Source organism: Metopolophium dirhodum, chromosome 1 (assembly GCF_019925205.1).
Source record: "Metopolophium dirhodum isolate CAU chromosome 1, ASM1992520v1, whole genome shotgun sequence".
NCBI classification, from domain to species: domain Eukaryota; kingdom Metazoa; phylum Arthropoda; class Insecta; order Hemiptera; family Aphididae; genus Metopolophium; species Metopolophium dirhodum.
In genome coordinates this window covers 11,041,424-11,060,813 of record NC_083560.1, presented here as the reverse complement: position 1 = coordinate 11,060,813, position 19,390 = coordinate 11,041,424, and the positions used below count along the sequence as shown (strand labels likewise).

The window sequence follows — 19,390 nt, the reverse complement described above, 5'->3', positions numbered from 1 at the left end:
GCTGAAAAAGGTAACACAACCATTCAAGTGATAAATATTATATGTATATTTGAATATTTCCATTATATAATAATTTTTTTTTTCTTTTGACAAAATTTTTAAAGTGAAATTTAATATTATAATTTTACATACCTATAATACTATATTATATAATATGTATTTAGTAATACTTTTCAGTTATGTTAAATCAAAATTAATATATTAATTTACCAATCTATTGTTTCCTTTCTGTTACTAAATTGTATACTATTGGCACTATAAAATTGTTTGTACCGTTTTCTATGTGCCAAGAGTGTTGATTCTTGTTCTGAAACTAAAAGCTTTTCAATGTAACTCTTGTGGTTCCAAATGACTACATGTCTCGCACTGTAACAACATAAAATACATAATAATTTAGTATTCATTAGTGAAAATTATAAAACAATAGTAATTAACACTAAACTGACTAAACCAACCATCGGAGCTTTCATAAATAAAACTATTGAAGCATACAGTGACAAATACACTGGACAGTAGATACGATGTACAACTTTTTGAATTAATGGACTGGTGTGACAACTTGTACCAATTTCATGGGCCCAAAACTGGTTTTAAAATTTAAAATCACTAATCCAGGACCAATCTATAGGGCAATAACAATTTATACTTCAATATTTTGGTATTGCCATTGTACATTTTTTTTCAAGCGCAAAACAAATGTGTGTATTACTGAAATAAATAAACAATAAACATGTTGTGTATTATAGATGTACATATGTAATAAACATATTAATATAATACCATAACTGGTCAGGCACGCTCGCAAATAAGTTGCTCATTGGATGAAAAATACTTTTCCCTAACCATCTTTATGATGAATTTTTAAAAATATAAGGATTCATAATTTTTATTGATTACCTAATAATTAGATACTTACCTACATAATGGTCAATATATAAATTGGTTATTAATTGCTTGGAAAAATATACCATTTATTGAATTAGCCCTAATTTTATTGACACCTACATTAGTTGAATTTTTTATATTATATCCAAATAGAACTTTAAAGTTATAGGGAATGTACTTTTATTACATGTAGTGCATAGCTTTTTTTAACTAATTTATCACTAGTTTATTTTAAAATTTTCATTGCAATTTTCAGCATTAAATGTAATTGTTTTACAATGTAATTAAAATATGAATATAATTGTATAACAATGCAATAAACAATTCATAGTGTTAGGTATATACGACGTGTACAATAATAATTATACTATCATAATATTTTATTTTTGTACAGAATATACAACCATTATATTATTATAATGAGTGGATCAAACATACCTACCCACAATAATGTACCACAGTTAAGAGGCCTCGCTACTGCCGTCAATTTTAGATCAAAATACCTTAGGTTTTAACAAATTTGAAGTTAGTTTACTTTGTCCGATTTTTGTTCTGAAAAACACGATCTTCACGAACTTTACAATTATAATAACGTTATATTTGACAAAAAACAATTGAAATTTGTGAACGTAATTATAACGGAAAGCGTTGTTTAAAATAAATAAAATCCGCAAAACAAAACATAACGAATAAAAAAATATATAAATCTTTAAACAAAACATAACACAAAACGTAATTTATGGAATATCATTAAACGAAAAATATCGCAAAACATAATTTAATATTTATAATTTCTATCATACGATTCAGTCTTGTAAAGTACCTATTCGAATAAAAGTATTTGAATGCTTTTTTTGTATTCAATATTTGAATACTATTTTAAATACTTTTTTTAAAAAGTATTCAAATACGTATTCTTAATACTTTTATTTGTATTTTTTTTTTCATTATAAAATACTTTTTTCCGATCCAGAAAAATAGTTTTAAATTTGTGACAAGACATATTATATTAAATCATGAACATTAATTTTATTCTTTGAACGAGATATAATATTTGCCAATGATATGATTATTTTTACAAACATCGATGTGTTGTATCCCGTATGGGCCGTATCATGTGGTCAAAATAATTTATAAATAATTTATGATTACGATGTATTTTTAATTATTAACTAATAAATGTTAATTACCAACCATTCAAAAGCTGACAATAAATAGTTGTGAAAAAAAGTATTCAAATAGTATTCGAATACGTGTTCTGATTTTCTGAATACCTTAATATTCTCATCAGTGTCGACCTGGTCCAGACGGCTAGGAGGCGATCGCCTCCGAGGCCCTCACCCGTATTTTTTCAAGAAATAAATTAAACTATTTAACAAAATTTACCTACTATATATATACCAGTGGTATGCATTTGGATCCATTGAATAATAATTTTATAATAATAATATAATATTCATTTTAGCTTCTGAGCGGAGCGAGGAATGTAATGGTTTTACAATGATGTTTATTTCTTTTCCTTTTTTATTCTGTAAACTTTTTCTCCCTCTAAACTTGCTCAAAAGTATCAAATATAGCATCTTTTCTGAAAGGTAATGTTCTTGAGCTGGTACTTTAAAGAGGTCATTTTTCGATTTTCGAAACGCTACTCGAAATAAAAGCGGTTAAATAGAAAAAAAACGTACGATTTCATGATTTTATAATATTAAATAATTACGGACGACGTTTTCTACCAGAAATATTGATTCAAATGAAAAATGACAAGAGATATTTTTTGTTGTATTTTGGATTTTTTTCCTTACGGTTTAAAGTTTGGAAAATTTTGCGCTATTTATAGGCATTTTAATTTTGGGAGTTTTTTTTGTTGTAATTCGGTTAAAAACATTCGTAAAAACTTGAAACTTGGGTTGTTTACTTATATTAGCCTTACCTAGACATGGTAAAATTTTCAAAACATTTGAGCAACTTGTGAACTTTTTCTTTTATTTAAATTTTTTTTCATTTTTATGATATTTCCTAATTATAATTATATAAATTACCTATTTATATAAATCGTTCTTAGGTTTATACGACGTGTACAATAATAATTATAATATCATAATAATATAATCATAATTCTAGCTAAACTAGAATTATGCCCCCTGGACACGGCCTATTATTGTTTGTTCCCGGGCCGTATACTGTATAAAAACAAAATATTATAATAAATATCAAATATCATAATTAAACAGCCGACGCGGCGGCATGCGATAACGAGCTTTATAATCTGCATATTACAAAACAATAATTCACAATAAACATTTAATACAAATTATAACAATAACGACTGTGTGTGCGTGTGCGAGGCGGTCGGTCGGTGGGTACTCACATTGTCGCGGCGGGGACAACACCAATATATTATTATTATGATCAAACATACCCTGCCCGTATTAATGTAAAATTTCAGACGCTCATAAAAATTTAATTTAAGGTTCTTGTAGACATTTTTTTTTTGCTAAAGGTAGACTAACTTATGAGTAATCTTATGTTACATTTTCAAATCTTAGATTTAAAAAGAAAAATTTTTATGAATTCTCAACTCAAAATAATTTACTAATTTTCGTGATTTTTCCGTATTTTGTCAAAATTTGAACTTTAAATGCTTATAAATAAAAACTGTGACTAAGGATTTTTAATTTTTTTCATCTGCCTTTGAAACAATAACCTAGGAGCCTTCTATTAAATTCTTAAGATTTTTTACTCAACAGGTAAAATTTTATTGATATTTATAGAAAAAAAAAACTAAAAAAAATGGAAACTGAAAATGTCCGTAAACAGCTCAAAATATTTGGAAAATATACCAAGTAGATTCACTTTCCTATCGGAAAAGTTACTGTTGAAGAAAATCCAAGCACTTTTACTGTCCTAAAAAGTGATGACAGACAAAAAATTAAAAAAAAAACACACATCATTGTAAAATCAATAAATTCGCTCAGAATCTAAAATACGGCGATTCGCACACGTAAAAATTACAATATAGAAAAACTAGACAATAATATAATGCAATTCGGCGTTAGCACTGCCGAGCGGACTGGACACCTTTCGGCGGCCGTGCAAATATCATAATTTATTAAACAGCCGACGCGGCGGCATGCGTTAACGAGCTTTATAATCTGCATATTACATAACAATAGTTCACAATAAACATTTAATATAAATTATAACAATAACGACTGTGTGTGCGTGTGCGAGGCGGTCGGTCGGTGGGTACTCACACTACTCACATTGTCGCGGCGGCGACAACACCAATATTATTTTTATTTTTTTTTTATTGTGACAAATGCCTCGGCAACTATGGGCCAATGGCCCATTGGCTACAAAAAAAATTACTTAGTATTTATATTAATATTAGATAAGTTACATTAAATATAGTAGCCGGTAGGTACATTATACTTATAATATATATTAAATTTCTTTATGAAGATCAGTATCCCTTACGAATTTGAGAACGTTGGTTAGGGTATCGATGTTGAGGTTTTCAGCGAGATGGTAAGTTAGATTGAATTTTTGACGTTGTAATTCGTACTTTGGATGTGTTTAACTGTCATGGGATCGTTGCAAGTCGGGCACATGGGTGGGTCTTCTTTCTTCATTAGGAAGGCGTGGGTTAATCCAGTGTGGCCTATTCTGAGCCTATTGATAACTACTTCTTCTTTTCTGGTGAGTGTGTTGTTTGGCCAAGGGAGAATGTGGTTTTTAATTTCATTCAATTTGGCGTTAGAAGTTTTCCATTCGTTTTGCCAGATATTGAGAATTATTTTTTTAATTATTTGTTTGATGTCGGTTATTGAATAAACTTGGCATGGGATTGCATTTTGTGATACAGTAGCCTCTTTGGCAAGTGCATCAGCTCTTTCATTTCCTACACCAATATATTATTATAATGATCAAACATACCTACCCATATTAATGTAAAATTAATTTTGTATGGCATGGAATCATAGGTATACATTAATTTTTTTTTTGCATATTTAAGGATTATTATGAATCAATGCTTACTTTGGTAAACTAATAAAAAAATCAATAAATGTACCTTTTTTAAATCAGAAAAACTAAAACTAAAAACTAAATTATATAATATTCTATACATAATATATCGGTAGGCATTGTTGGTTTTACCGCTAACTTATACGAGAAAATACGAAACATGTAGTTTTTAATAACTTTATATCTTTACTGTTGTCTATTATGCATTGATGATTTGATTATGTCCATACACACTTACAGTTAATGATAATTTATAACACATTACACGCATGTTATATACCTACTTGATTGTACAATTTTTTACTACACTTACATTTTTACATTATTTTACAATAATATTTTTAGTATTAAATATGTATATTCATTATCCACATAACAAGTACCTAGGTATAAAAATATAGGTACTAATACATTATGTGCCTATCTAATATCTATGCATATTATATTAATAGCCAATGGGTTTAGGCTATTATTAGTGTTAATAGGTAACAACTTACCAGTTTTCAGTAATTAAGTCAGGGCAAGATGTTAAGGCTTTTAAGGTAAAGGCGGTTCTCTTAGCATTTTTCTTTATGAATGTTATTTAAATTGTTTCTGTTATTGAATTGTGTATAAATAAGGAATGTATATGGGGTCAAGTGTATAGTTATTGGTACTATTAAATCTTATTATCAGAAAATAACAAAATTATCAAATCTTTTATCGATTACAAATATGGATAGGTACCTATTTATATCAAAAACTAGAACATGCGTAGAAACACCCATGTTCGATTAATTATAACAAAGGTATTTCATTTTTAAATTATAGCGTTATTGGTACCTGTTTACCACTTAAATAAATTATACAAAAAATATTACTTGTTTTTAAGGTTGGTCGAGACCTTCCAATCATTGCTATTAGTTATTATCACAAATTTTTATTTTTTAAATTATCAAAATACTTAGAATGGTAATGTACGTACATTTTACGTATACGTCGAATTTATAATGTAGTTTACACGATTAATATATACGAATCCCCGAACAAAAATCCGGCGAAAAAAAAGTCCGACGGAATAAAAGTCTCAAATTTAATAATTATTAAGTTAAGTCTAGATTTTGAAAAGGCAGTAATTACAGCGGCTTATAATGTTCTTGGTTCAGAATTAGTTATTAGAGGGTGCTCTTACCATCTTTGCCAGAGTACATTTCGTAAAGTCCAGGAGTTAGGACAAACAACGTATATATGAATGATGACAAAATTAGTCATTTTTGTTCTATGACTGATGGTCTAGCATTCCTTCCCCTTGAACGGGTTTACGAGAAAATTTAGTTTTTAAAACAAACTATTATCCCTGTAGCGAATGAATTACTTCGATATCAAAATCACATATTATGTAAAACGTAAATGGTTCGTATAAGAGAGTTGGTGCCGGTATGAATATAAATTAAAGAAAAACTAAACCCGTATTTCTACCAAAAACGTGGAATGGCTTTGAATCCAATTTAAATAATAGTTTATGTTTGATTGGGAAACGGGAAATATCAGAATAGGTACATAATGTTTATAAATATAATGCTTTGTTACTCAATAATCGTTATCAAGTTTCTGTTTGATTGATATTGCCAACTATTATCGAATTAGAATTACGATAGAGTTCTTTGATATAATATGTGATTATTTTATATCTGATCGAATACGAGAAATATCAAAAAGTAGTTGACCAGTGCTGTACATCGTACCAAATACCTACGTAGTGTTACATACAATTATTATAAATTGTTGGCCGAAATATAAAGTATTCAAGTATTTCGACCAGTTAAATATAAGATATCCAGGGAGAATCGTAGGATCCTATAGATATAAATACCGTAGCCAGGGGCAGATATGTAGATATCAGGATCTTAAATATATTTAAATTACTAGACTTACAATTTCGAAGGGGCGGAATCAATAGTTGTTTTTAAAATTTTTAACTAATTTTAAGTACTGGCGGAATCGATCATGTCTTCGTAAATCTTATACAATTTGCCTATAAAATATAAGATTATAAATAATGTCTATACTGTTCGTTTACCACGTACCTACGTAGTACGTACGTAAATAATGGTTGTATAGGTATGAAAAACTATTTATTGTTATCTGCATTGGCACAACTAGGGAGGTGCAAAAGAGTCTTTAGTACTCCCGAGTTCTAATTTAGCAACCCTTGTTTTTTTAGGTCTAACATTATTATAGTGAAATACCATCAATTTTATGTTTTTAAAATACGAAATATTTACCGAAAAAAAAATCAAAACTATTTTGGTCATCATGACATAACATTGTTAATTTGTTATAAATGATTACGTATTCTTATAATTAATGGATGATTTGCATAACGTTACATATTATGAAAAAATGGATTGCTTACGATTAATATTTAACCAATAAGTTACACTAGTTACAGTCACATTAAAAAGCTCTAAATAGATGGTAGGTTATGTATAACTGGTAGGTAACTCTCCAATCTCCATAAGTTTTATTGGAAAAATCATAATATTATATTTATAAAAAGAGTATTTTAGGTATACATATAAATTTTATTTTTATACTTAATAATATGAAGTATGTTAAAATATGTTTAAAAAAGTCTTCAAATACCTATTGACTATTATAGATTTATAACTTGTAAAATTATGTAATTTTGGTAATCGGGATTGTAGTGGGCTAACTCCCACTGCTCTGTGAGGCATTTTAAATTATGGAAATTGTAGAGGTTTAGTTGCGACTATTACAATCTGTATACGAATTAACGACACGGTGTAACGTGGTCGGGGGAACGACCAGTTAAATATAAGATATCCAGGGAGAATCGTAGGGTCCTATAGATATAAATACCGTAGCCAGGGGTAGATATGTAGTTATCAGGATCTTAAATATATTTAAATTACTAGGATTTCTTTTCAGTTATAATTATGTTTTATTGTCTACTAAACACTTACAAATATTAATACTCATAACTATATCAACTATGTTCTATTATACTATGTAACTGTATCGTAGTCATACGGAGTGCGGTAATCGTAGTGTGTATTGAGGTCTAAGGTGCACAGCGAACTAACTTATTAATACATTATGTGCGTTGGCCATAGGCCTTACAATTATGTGTGTGTTTTAATATTAATAATATATCAGTCGGCAGTTAATCGTATATACAGTAGAGTTCGTATTATATACATAGGTGTCATGTAACATATTTATATTTATAATTGTTACAACGGAATAATAACTTATTGCAAATATGTAAACGCATAGTTGATTATTCTAATTAGTAATTATTATTTAGATGAATTAATGAGAGCTATTGCGCTAACAATCTAAAAATATCCACAATTATTATTGATTGCGCCGAGGACGAAACAATATTCAGCCCGTACGGCCCGATCGCTAATTACTTCGCACGCTGTACTCACACACCGACCGACCTGTGTATAGATGTGTATGTGTGTGTAGCGACTCAAAGGAAGTGGACGGGGTCGCCGAGCAAGACCAGAGAGTGCTAGTGTGTGGGTGGGTGTGTAAATGTGTGTGTAATGTGATGTGTATATAATTAAAAGAAAATTGTAACACGTTTTAGGTAAAATGCGTTGCTGTATAATTCACAAATTTAATTTAATAATATTGATAATACACAATATAATATAATATATTATATTATGTTATATTATATTAATACCACAGCGGTACAAATGTATAAATTATAATTATAAACGGCGATGGTTGTACCAAACTGATAATACAAACCGCGCCTGGCCCTTGCTGGACAGTACTTGGTTGCGGTCTAATCTACATATTATTATATAATAATTAATAATCTTAATAATAACTATGTGTGGTCGGTCGGTGGGTACATTGCTATTGTCGTGGCGGCGACAATTATATTAGTTTTTTACTGTAGAATTAGGTATTAGAATTATTTTTTATTAAAGAATTATTAAAAAACATTTTATATACGAGTTAACAGTAAAAAAAAAATAAAAATATAAATAAAAAATTGAAATTCTAAAAGTTTTATTTTCTAAAACACAGTGATTCTAAAACTTGGAATGCTAAAACTCGGCATTCTAAAATATGATTTTCTAAAACCTGCCTCAATACCAGCTATAAAGGTACTAGTAGGTTACTAGCTCGGCAAGTAAAACAGTTTTTTTAACTCAGTTAAGTTAAGTTGATATGCACCAATAACAAAGTTAAAATTTAATACAAACTTTTTGTTAACTTTTTATTAAGTTAAAAAAAAGTTAATTTGTTTATACAACGCTAGCGTACTTAAATTGTTTCCAACCCAAAACTAAATTAGACCACCATACTGTATACATTATAGAGTATTTCCATATAAGTTACATTCATACATACATATAATTTTTTTTTAATTTAAACAATTCACGGTAAATATTATTTGACATGAATTAGTGAAATATAATAAATGAACTTAACTTACTTCTTAAAATGAAAAATCAATTCGTTAATTTAACTTTAATTAAAAAGAAATTTAGTAAGTTAACAGTTAAGTTAATGAAAAGCCAAAAGTAACTAGTTAAGTTAAAAAGTTAAAATAAAATAAACTTTTAAACTTAACTTTAACTTTTTAAATTGTTAATGCCCAGCCTTGGGTACTAAGTAGTGGCGTGTACCTACCTGTTGCACTTCCACGTCCATTTTGAAAACGATAAACTTGCCGAACACCACTAGCCCGTGCTGCAGATCGAGCGTGGTCACGTGCCGGCCGCGGGAGCCATCCGCCCGCCACGCGGGCGTCCACTCGTGGACGCCGATCCACCTCCACAGCGACCGGTCGGCCTGCGCAGCGTACTGGCCACCGAGCGCCATGTGGCCGTGCAGCGCCGGCAGATGGGCCACGTCCGCTCATTTTCCGGGATGTCTTGGATGTGCGCGTTCACGTAGTGCTCGCTGCGGCCGCGGTACGTCCACCCACGGCCTGCCACCTCGACGTCTCTGGCCGGCCGCCACGATGGCGCATCGTTCTCCGCGTGGTACCACACGAACACGAACCCGTTGGCTTCGCGTTCGCAACACTCCCAACCCTTCACCGACGCCGCCATCGACGACAATCCTGTGTACACATTGTAAGTTGTAACGATTCACAGATTACTGACTCGTCATTTACGTCACACTCGGTGAATTTACAGAATAGACAAGTAGTATACATTAATTGTATGTTCACAGTCTTTTTTTTTTCACCGCGGTAATTTCACAACGTTCAAGCGAGGATGTCCCACTTAAACACAATGACTTTACCGTAACAAAAATCACGGGGAGATTTCACACTCGCTATCTACCTGTTTGCCCCTTACTCAAAAATATTTACCGTGTACACACCAAATGTATTTTTTCCAACAAAACTTATTATAAAAACTGAAATAATAATTACTACATTCACATTTTTTTCCATTTATATTGGATTCACTGTAATTTATCTAATTAATGAATGTCCGTATTTTTTTTAATTTAAATACTTTTAAGTTATAAGCTAATCATTTTTTTATATTCAGTTACTAATGATCCATCATTTAGTCAAAGTTGTGTCTTAATTTACTTTATTTTCTCAAAGTTTCATTAAATTGTTTTATAAGTTATTTAATTTTTTCAAAAATGAATTTTCAAAAATCTCAAATAATTTTTAATAATTAGTTTATCGTATACGAAGTAATCAGACCGTGGTTCATCCCCCCTTGAACGTTGTGAAATTACCGCGGTGAAAAAAAAAAGACTGTGAACATACAAATGTATACTACTTAGACAGAACACAGAAACGTAGAGTACGAGCCTATACATTATTTTCATATTTTCAGTCAGTCGAGTTAGAATCGTGGAGTAGAGACTATATCGGTCTGCGGTCATGTTAAATCATGATAAATCAATATTGCTTCAACTCATACTCCGATACTCCTGTGATCTTCAATAAACTACCCTCAACAACAGGTTTAATGCATTGTATAATAACATAACTATTTTAGACATTTAATAAATAAATAAATTATTGTATACGTTGCTAAGTCGTATTCGATTGTGTTAGTTTATGAACGCAGGTCATAAGTTTCTAGGACCTGTAAAATATAACTTAGAAAACTATATTTATATTAGTCCAACAACCCGGTTCTCAAGACCGGTTCGTGTAGAAAGATTACCCAACCATATACTCATTTACTGGGCAGGATTAGGTATAATATCGACAATCGACAGCCACTTGGTTCATATAACCAAGGAGGCGTGTTGCACCATGCACGGGCAAGCGTTTTCGTTTTTCACAAGTATCGCAAACCCATAGGGACCAAAAAATTCATGAAAATTTCGGAAAAAAACCCGTTTTTTCCCAGAGCAGGGGTCGGCAATAGGCGGCCTGCGGACCAAATCCGGCCCACCTAGGGAAAGTAACTGAACCACCAAACATTTTTTTTTAACGCAGGCTTATTGCACATAATAGATATTTTTATTTATTTTTATGAAGTATTTAAAATGACGTTTTTAAAGAATAAATATCGTTAATTGGTAACGATATAACATTAATTGGTCTCCAATCTCCATCTTGAAAACACTACGTATTAGTTGTTCTCCAAGAGCAGGTACCAAATTAAAAAAAAACTGGCTGACATTATACCTATGTCCTGTTATATTAAATAATTTGCTTAAAACAGCTTGAATTGTATTTTTATCACAAAAATAAATACATTATTTATTAACTAGATGCTAAGTTTTAACTGGCTCTCGAAAACCCATGGCCTAGAGAATATTAAAATAATAAATTTCCAACAAAAAAACCCAAGTTTTCGGAAAATTAAAAAAAAACCAAATTTTCGGAAATTTAAAAAGTTGTATTTACGCTTAAAAAATAAAATAATCCAAGTAAAAAAAAAAAACATCTTAAAAAATTGATAAGAAAACCTTCTATTGTCATTCCACATTCACCAATACGGTTATCAATGTATCATTGTATTAAAATGTAAAATTAAACTATTAAAAATATTAATACAGATATTTCAATATTTGTTATAAAAATAACTAAGTTACATATCAAATGGTATTTATGTGGAAGAGTTGAAATCACTTGCATTTTTAAATGTTACATAATTAATATTACTTGTAAGTGGTAGATAAATATAGGCAGCGCACGATTGACAAATGAGTAATGACAATATTAATTATTAGGAAAATACGTAACAAAAATATCATTAGTAGGATACAATAATATTTTTTAAAAAAAAAACCATTTTTTTCAAAAATTTTAAATGAAACCAAATTTTCTCAATTTTTCCAAAAAAAAAAACGGGAAAAAACCCGGGTTTTTTTCGGAAATTTTGATCCTTACAAATCCTAATGGATAAATGAGTAAATTATCCTTTTCGAGAACTTTTTTAACCTAACCTAAAATAAATTACGTTTATTACATACCTACATTTTTATTTTAGGTATGCCCATAAAATAATAATTATATAGTTGTTAATTTTTATCAAGGCTGGGCATTAACGAGTTTAATTACTTATTAATTTAACTTACTAGTTCGGTGTTTTAATTAACTTAACTTTAACTTACCTGATTTGCCTCTACATTAACTTAAAATCAACTCATATTTTTATTTATTTGCCTAATTAAGTTAATTTTGAGTATTCCTATTATACAGAATAATATTTTGTTTATTACGGATTTTCAGTTAAGAAACCTAACCGCCTTGTAGAATCAACCAAATTTCATAATTTTTTTTTTAATTGCTAGAGGGAAATATTTTTCAGCCTGCATCGATCTCTGTTTTTCTATATTTTATTCTCAAACTTTATAATATTTCTAAAAAAAATACAAGATAAAAAGCATTTTTTTACAATATTTTTTATACAATTATTTGAAATAAAATATAAAATCAAAGATGGATGCGGGTTGTAGGAAGTCTTCTTCTTTCAGATAAAAAAATAGTCATAAAAATCCGACAATTCTATAAAGCTTGATAGTTATTCCCGTAAAGTAATTTTTTCGGTATAATACACCCTATTTTCCCCAAAATAGTTATAGGGTAGTAGATTAGTGGAAGAGTCTTATAATTGAGGTGGAAACAATAATATAATATTGAATTTTAAATTTTTTTAGAATTGTGGAAACCTTGAAAAACTGTCACCGTGATCCTTAAAGATAAAAACTTGTATTAAGAAGTTACTTATAATTTATAAATATTAATATAGGGTTTTTTTTTAGTAAAATAATGATTATCATTAGATAGTGTGAATAGCAATATACCTATTAATGATGATTACTATTCAAGTGATTATCAATTATTTTATAAAATAATACCTCTTTGTAAATTAAAAAAAAAACTATGAAATTGCAATTTTTAGACTTAAAATTTCGAATTGGCGGAATCAATAGTTGTTTTTAAAATTTTTAACTAATTTTAAGTACTGGCGGAATCGATCATGTCTCCATAAATCTTATACAATTTGCCTATAAAATATAAGATTATAAATAATGTCTATACTGTTCGTTTACCACGTACCTACGTAGTACGTACGTAAATAATGGTTGTAAAGGTATGAAAAACTATTTATTGTTATCTGCATTGGCACAACTAGGGAGGTGCAAAAGAGTCTTTAGTACTCCCGAGTTCTAATTTAGCAACCCTTGTTTTTTTAGGTCTAACATTATTATAGTGAAATACCATCAATTTTATGTTTTTAAAATACGAAATATTTACCGAAAAAAAAATCAAAACTATTTTGGTCATCATGACATAACATTGATAATTTGTTATAAATGATTACGTATTCTTATAATTAATGGATGATTTGCATAACGATACATATTATGAAAAAATGGATTGCTTACGATTAATATTTAACCAATAAGTTACACTAGTTACAGTCACATTAAAAAGCTCTAAATAACTGGTAGGTAACTCTCCAATCTCCATAAGTTTTATCGGTAAAATCATAATATTATATATTTATAAAAAGAGTATTTTAGGTATACATATAAATTTAATTTTGATACTTAATATGAAGTATGTTAAAATGTGTTTAAAAAAGTCTTCAAATACCAATTGACTATTATAGATTTATAACTTGTAAAATTATGTAATTTTGGTAATCGGGATTGTAGTGGGCTAACTCCCACTGCTCTGCGAGGCATTTTAAATTATGGAAATTTTAGAGGTTTAGTTGCGACTATTATAATCTGTATACGAATTTTTACCATTAGAACAATCGTTCAGAATTTTGACGCACTTACCGCTGGTACCGTCAAATGTCTATCCATGAAATGGACATTGAAGACAGTTTCCTCTAACTATTCCTCCAATAGCCATATTAGCACCCAGGTGAGGACAGTAAGCATCTAATAAATTGACGTCACCGTTAGATGCACGAAACACTGCCAAATGTTCTCCTAAAATGAGTAAAATAAACATAATAATATGTTCATGTAATAATTATATATTTTTTAACTAGGAAACAACATCAAAGGCTACCAATGTTTATTGAAAGTTACAAAGAAAAAAAAGGTGGATAAGTGGATGTCGCTCTGCTGTACAGTAGGTTCCAAGTGGGCCACTGTAATGGATGATTTAAATTCAATGATTATCATTGTATATGAAAAACGCTTCTGAGCGATGACGGTTTGTCAGTGTGGATATTTTATATTATATTTATATTTTTATTACTTGTTACTAGGGCAGTGAAGTTGTTGCATTTGCATGTTTTTTGTAAATGCTTATGTTTATTGCTGAGTGAGATTAAAATATGTTTCGTTTAACTCTTAATTCAAACAAAAAAAAATTATATTGCAATAAATGCAATTTTGGCGACTTTTTAATTTTACTGCAATTTTAACTATTTTTCATAATTTTATTTTTGTTTACATTTAAGATTATTTAATTAAATATATAAAATAAAAGCAAGTAAAGGTAGCAATGTGTAAATTTCTATATTTTTTGTAATACTTATTATTTTATTAATATTTCTATAGAGCGATTATCGCATTAAGGTCGCTAAAAAAACTTAAAAAAATCATTTTTTGTGTAATGCAATAATGTAAGCAATATTCATATTTAATTATTATTAATTATTTTTAATGCAATAACTTCATTGCCCTACTTATTACTTATTATTAATACGATAGCCGGTAAGTTGAATTAATATTATAAAATTACAACAAAATAACTAAAATTGTTATTTTTGGTTACCTATTTAATATTATGTAATTTCCTACAAATTTGAATTTTTTAAATTTTTTTTTTTTATAAATTTATCTAACTTTATAAGGAATCTTGTGTTACATTTTAAAACCTTAGATTTAGTAAGAAAAATTTTTAGGAATTTCCAACTCTAAATAGTCTGCACATATACTATCATAATATTTACGCCTTCTGTCGAAATTTGAACTTTACATGCTTACAAAAAAAATCGTGACTTTGGATTATAATATTTTTCAAACGTAATTGTAACAATGTATTAATAGCCATTTTTCAAACAAATATAATATTTTGTATAGTTTATGGTGTATAGCAAATGCTAATCTAAATGTTCAGTGAGTATTTCATGTATCTACGGTCAAAGTTACACCAAGAACCAAAATCGATTTTGTCAAAACCCGATTTTGCGTATAAATTGCTGTTTTTCCCGGCACTTTTGAAAACTATTAGGAATTTTAATTAGGCTTTATTTTATTACTTTAAATTTTGACCTCCCGAATGCACCAACTAGATTCACTTTCCCATATCGCACAAGATACTGTTGAAGAAAATTGAAGCAATTTTATTGCTCCAAACATTTATGACACACAAAAATAAAAACATATAAAAAATCACACATCATTGTAAAATAAATCATTACGTTCATCGCTTCGTTTAGAATATTATAAAATAATTTTAAAATAAAAACAATAAATAATTTAAAATATAGTTTTTTAGAGACGTATAAAATGGTGTTTTTAATAACATTTACTGTATGTAAAATAACAGGAAAATTTTTTGTCCAATTTCTGCCTAGGTATACCCTGCTTTAGTCTATACTATCTATATATAGGGTGTAGATGCATTTTAAATTTAATGTTACCGAAAATAGAACATTATAACTTACCTAGAGCCGTCACGTACTTGACTTGATTGACGATGAGTTGATCGGAGTCCAGGAGCGCAAACCATCCATTCGGATAGACTGGCGGCAACGTTCCTTTTTTCCTTAGTCTCATCATGGATCGTATCAGGTGTAACTTATCCTTTGACGCCCATTGCTTTTGTGTGAGGTGCTGTTCGTAACCCACGTCAGCCAATTTCTTTTGTCAATAAAACAGAAGTAACTTACTTAAATTATTTGGGTATTTAAAACATTTACAATATACATACATATTTTATAAATTTAAACTGTAATAATATAAGCAATGTATATTTAGCAATTATATTTAAACAATGTATGAAATAATTTCAGCAAGCGGAGGAACCCTCTTGAGATATCTCGGATACTTGTCCAGATGGAGGTGGGACGTTAAAAATATCACTCGCGGGCTCAAATGTTGAGGTTACGACACTGCAGGTTGCCATAGGTGGAACTACGGCCCAGTCTAATCACGCCCCGTAATAATATATAGAGTAGTCAGTAGGTATCTACCTACTGGACTACTGGTACTACTATACGTCTATACAGGGGCGTATTTAGGGGGGGGCTGAGGAGGCTGAATGGGCTGATTTTAAGAAAATCTAAAAAATATTTTCATGGTCTATCAAAGTTGCTGCTGGTCTTAAATTTTAAATTCGTATTTTTATTTTGTATGCTTATCCTTTTGCTCATGGACAAAACTTTACCACGGGAGATAATAATGGGAATCATAGATACTAATAATTAAAAACCTGTAGTTACCTGAATAAAGAATATATTATGCACAATATGATACAGATGTCAGACATAGATAATAATCAGTTTCTTATCTATATTATATCTGTGTGATATGGACACTTTCATATTTCTAGTCAGTAAACGGGTAACCTTATTCAACACTGCGAAGGTTAAAACATATTAGAGAAACTCAACTTCAGAAAATCGTTTCGCATAGGTTTAGCATTGGGAAAAGTGGCTCAGTGTTCCGCCTATGCTGGTTGCAGTTATATACTTATGTACGGGCCGGGAGCGTATAGTAATAATACGCGCGCCCGGTCACCAATTTATATTGTGCCCCACTAACACCTAGGTCTTAAAAGTGTGGAGAAGTAGCTGGGTGTGTAATGGGGTAATAGCTCAAACAATAGTGGTCGGGAATGCCGAGCAAATACTGTTGAGCTATGTAGTGCGTGTTGTGTTAAATGTGTATTTGTGTATTTGTGTGTATATATGTGGTGTGTTTACAATAATTAAAAAATCACAAGAAGGTAACTAAGTTGAAATAATGGTAACAAAAATGATTTGAATGGTAATAAAATATAATATAATGAATAACACGGCCTTTATGACCAAACTGAATAAACAATATTAATTAATATATATATATATGTATATAAGTAAATGTCTCTTATAGACGAATACAAACAATATTAAATATATATAAGTACGTCTCTTATAGACGAATAAAATTACAATATTAATATGTTAGGATATGGCCCTTTTGGCCCAACAAAGTATAATTAATAACGTATGGCCCTTCTGGCACAATAATAAATATAATAATAATTTATGGCCCTTCTGGCACAACAATAAATACGATATGTAGCCCTTCTGGCTCAATAATAATAATAATAACAAAAATAACAATAATAACTCACAGTTTTGTGGAGCTCAGACTGGCCAGCTGGTCCTACATCTAGTAATAATAATTAACGATAAAAATATAATACAAAAGGATATCACGGTGACACGGTTGACAACCCACGAGTATTGCACAGCAAAGTATAATATATGTATATGCAACATATATATATATATGTGATTTTAGGTACACGTAAAAAAAAAACAATATAAAAATAAAATAAATTAGACTTAGCCCTTATGGCTCACAAATAATAAATATAAATCACACTTAAGCACTTTTTGCTAATAAGTAATAATCACATACAAAAAACTGTTTAATACTTCAATATAATGAATAATAATATGGTCCTAACTCTACGGCTTACGGTACAGAACAACAATATAATCGGCGGCAGTGCTAATATATTCCAGCAGACGCACGGCGGCGGCGTACGATAACGCGGTGTAATCTACATATTATATAACTCACACGATACATCTACAAATTCAATAACGACTAAAACAAAAATAAACAATACGAATAGTGATATGTGTGAGACCAGCTGTTCTTCCCGTGACCGATTTTTCTTAATTACCTAATCTATAATATTTAAACTGTTGCGGCGGCAACATTCTCCCCCCGTTGAAAATCCTGGTTTTCAACTGAGCTGTTGTCCTTTTCAGTCGGTAGTCGACATAATTTGATTACTGGCCGACGCATGAGCGTTCCGTTTGCTGTTCTTATGGTGACAACCCGGACTACACCATCAGAGCCAGGATGCAATTCCATAACCAATCCTAACTTCCATCTGGCTGGAGGCATACAATCATCTTTGATAATAACGACATCGTTCTTTGCTAGCTGTGCGCTCTTGCTTGTCCACTTGCCACGAATTTGAGTCTGTGGTAGATACTCTCTCAACCACCGCTTCCAAAAGGTCTGCATCAAATTTTGCACTAGTTGCCATCTACGTAGACCATTGGGCTTTTCCTTAGATATGTCTGGTTCATCTGGGAACAACATAGCTCCTCCAATCAAGAAGTGAGATGGAGTAAGGACTGCCAAGTCAGAAGGATCACTATTTAGTGGAGTCATCGGTCTGGAATTGAGACAAGCCTCGATTTGGCACAAGAGAGTTCGCATTTCTGTATTCGTAAGCTTGTGATCAGATATAACTCTCTTCATGTGGTGTTTCATACTCTTCACGGCACTCTCCCATATACCACCAAAATGTAGAGCAGAAGGCGGGTTGAAATGCCACTCAATACCTTCTTTCTCAAGATCAACACTGGCTTTTTTCATCATTGAAATTAACTCCTTTTGAGCCCCAACAAAGTTTGTGCTATTGTCACTAAAAACCTTAGCACATTTTCCTCTTCTAGCCATAAAACAACGAAATGTCGCCATGAAAGACTTACTTGAAAGATCGTCAGCCAACTCCAAATGTATGGCCTTCGTTGAGAAGCAAACAAATATAGCAATCCAAGCCTTCTTAGCAGCTACACGCCTCAAACCACTGCGAATATATATTGTAGTGATAAGTGACAACACTGTCCACCTACTCGTGCCGCCGAAGCGACGTCTAGTATTAGTATTAGTATTAGTCTTTTGGTGTGTGTTGCCGTGCGTGTGTCTGTCACGCACTGCACACGCTCACGGGCACTGTCTTGTCGTTCTTAAGTTATTACTTGTTATTAAAGTTTCGAGTTATTATTATATTAGTTGAGTCTCGTGTTTT

At 30.4% G+C, this 19,390-nt stretch overlaps 1 pseudogene; it reads right to left on the bottom strand.

Moving 5' to 3' along the window:
• Positions 1–206: 206 nt before the first annotated feature.
• LOC132952098 (cholesterol 7-desaturase nvd-like) lies at positions 207–19,059 on the bottom strand (annotated as a pseudogene).
• Positions 19,060–19,390: the final 331 nt, after the last annotated feature.